The sequence below is a fragment of the Dipodomys spectabilis genome, unplaced genomic scaffold (assembly GCF_019054845.1).
Source record: "Dipodomys spectabilis isolate Male_0828 unplaced genomic scaffold, ASM1905484v1 ptg000306l, whole genome shotgun sequence".
NCBI lineage: Eukaryota > Metazoa > Chordata > Mammalia > Rodentia > Heteromyidae > Dipodomys > Dipodomys spectabilis.
Genome location: NW_024870983.1, coordinates 1,815,934 through 1,818,432, shown reverse-complemented (window position 1 = coordinate 1,818,432; position 2,499 = coordinate 1,815,934). Strand labels below are relative to the sequence as shown.

At 36.3% G+C, this 2,499-nt stretch overlaps 1 non-coding gene across 1 annotated transcript; it reads right to left on the bottom strand.

Annotated features, from left to right (window-relative positions):
* Positions 1-1,943: 1,943 nt before the first annotated feature.
* Positions 1,944-2,050, bottom strand: LOC122127634. The gene has a single exon (XR_006151227.1). It is a non-coding gene; the product is annotated as a U6 spliceosomal RNA (small nuclear RNA).
* Positions 2,051-2,499: the final 449 nt, after the last annotated feature.

Below are 2,499 nucleotides of genomic sequence, written 5' to 3'. Positions count from 1 at the left end.
TCTCAGGGACTTTCCTGCCCAAGTTGGCTTTGAACAGCAGTCCTCAGATCTTAGCTTCCTGAGTAGCTAAGATTACAGCTGTGAGCCACTGTCACCAGGCTAAAAATGGGGGATTTTTATAAAAGAAAATCCACCTCTTCACCTGTGTCTAAACCTCATATATTACTATTAAAACACTTCATCCTCAACTCATTTGATCTGACATTTGTAAATTTTCTCTTTTCCTTCATGTGGGAATACTGCAGTCAATGTCAACTCAACTGTGGGACTGGATCAATTGTATGGTAATCGCTAGCACCTAAATCAAAAACATATACATCAAAACAAATGAAACCCTCATTCTAATAATTGTTTTCTCTTTTTATTACAAATCTGTGCTTGATTACTTCTTAATGTGATATTGGACCTCCTAACAGAGTGATGAGTTTTTCTTTCTCTTGAGCAATTGTCCTTCTTCCACTTGGGTCAAATATTTAAACTTCAAAAATTTCAATTGATAATTCATTAAGAAAGTGTGCATTTCTGGAATTGGTCTTCTGTGTTGTTCTCACGTGCACAGGCTTTCTATGATTTATTTGTTTTATAAAGAATTCTATTTTCCAATCTTTGTGTGACCAATTTTAGTCCCTCTGATCAGTCTTTCCTACCCTCTCTCAGGAGTCTTTTATTTCAGTCTGCCTCATAAAAAATATATTAGTTATCAGCTAAATGACTCCCAGCTTCAGTATTTTGCCTGACTTCATGTAGACTGTGATAGGAGCCTTGACTGGCCTTGCTTAACGGAGATTTTTACTTGTTTGTTTTGTTTTGTTTTTAGAGGTCTAGGATTACTAGTCAATGTATTAGCTTCTCTGGGCCACAGTGATCACCTGGACTAGAGTCAATGGGTTTTTGTCCTAATGATAAAAAAAAAAACAGCTGACTAAATTCCTGCTTTAATTATCTCAAAATGAGGCAATCTGGCATCCTTGCAAAGCCATCAATAATATTCTGCTACCACTTACAGAAATGGTCTATCAAGATGGCTTTTCAAGGTTGATTGTAAAAAATGTTTATTTCAGGGGCTGGGAAGGTGGCTCAGTGGTAAGAGCGCTTGCTTTGCATGCCTGAGGCCCTGGGTTCGATTCCCAGCACCACCTAAGAAAAAAAAGCCAGAAGTGGCACTGTGGCTGAAGTGGTAGTGCACTAGCCTTGAGCTGAAGAGCTGAGGGACAGCACTCAGGCCCAGAGTTCAGGCCCCACTACTGGACCCAAAAAAAAAAGTTTATTTCTGTATGGGAGGACCATATAAAAAACAAAAAAAAATCACATCGTACATTATAAATACTTTAGAAACAACAGCAAGAAAAAAAACCACTTGTGTCCCTATCTTGGGGTTCATTAAGCTTAACATCACCTTATCTATTCACATGCACATAGCTTTTGACCTTTTCTGCTTATCCACGACATATATTAATTATTGACAATAAGGGATACCACGTAACTGATGTTTCTTTGGACTTGGATTATTTTAGTTAATATAATTTTTCCTAGTCTTTCCATTCCGTAACAAATTGGGTGATGTCATTCTTTCCGATGGACGATAGAATTCCCATACACACACACACACACACACACACACACACACACACACACACACACAAACTCACAACGTTTTCTTGATCCATTCATCTACTGAGGGGCATCCTGGTTGGTTCCATATCTTAGCTATGGGAAATAATGCTGCAATAAACATAATTGTATTGGTAATTTTAATATGGTCTTGTTGCTGACTATTTAGGTGAATACCCAAAAGTGGGATTGCTTGGTCATTTGTGAGCTCTATGAGGAATCTTTTAAGGAACCTCCATACTGCTTTCCAAGTGGTTGAACAAGTTTACACTCCCACCAAAAAGGAAGTAGGGTTCCCTTCTTGCCACATCCCCTTCAGCATCTGTTATTGTAAAAATGTGGAGCGCTTCACAAATTTGCGTGTCACACTTGTACAGGGACCATGCTAATCTTCTCTGTATTGTTCCAATTTTAGTGTATGTGCTGTTGAATTGAGCACAGAACATTTTTTATGTATAAAGTGGAATTGATTTTCTTAAACTAGACAATTCAACAAAAAGTAAGTTCAAAAGATTTATCGTGAAATTTTAGAACCATGTATTTCTTACATAAGCACACATTTAAGACTAAATTCAAGATATGTTAAAACAAAGTAATTCCAGGTATTTGTTGTTCAACAGATGTGTAGGAGGAGAAATTCAATTATTCTATACAAGGCACCTATCATAATTAACACTGCCGCAAGTGTTAAGTACTTTTTTAAGTTTTAATGTTTTAAATATGTTTAATTTTGGAAATTTGCTTATATGCCAAAATTAAGAGTGTTTGGTAGGTCATATAACTTTTCTATAAAGTATTTAAGATTTATGGTAGCAGACATATACAACTAAGTATGTACATTTCAGAGTTTATAGAAACTTTACTAATGAGAAGTTGCAAAGTCTTTGT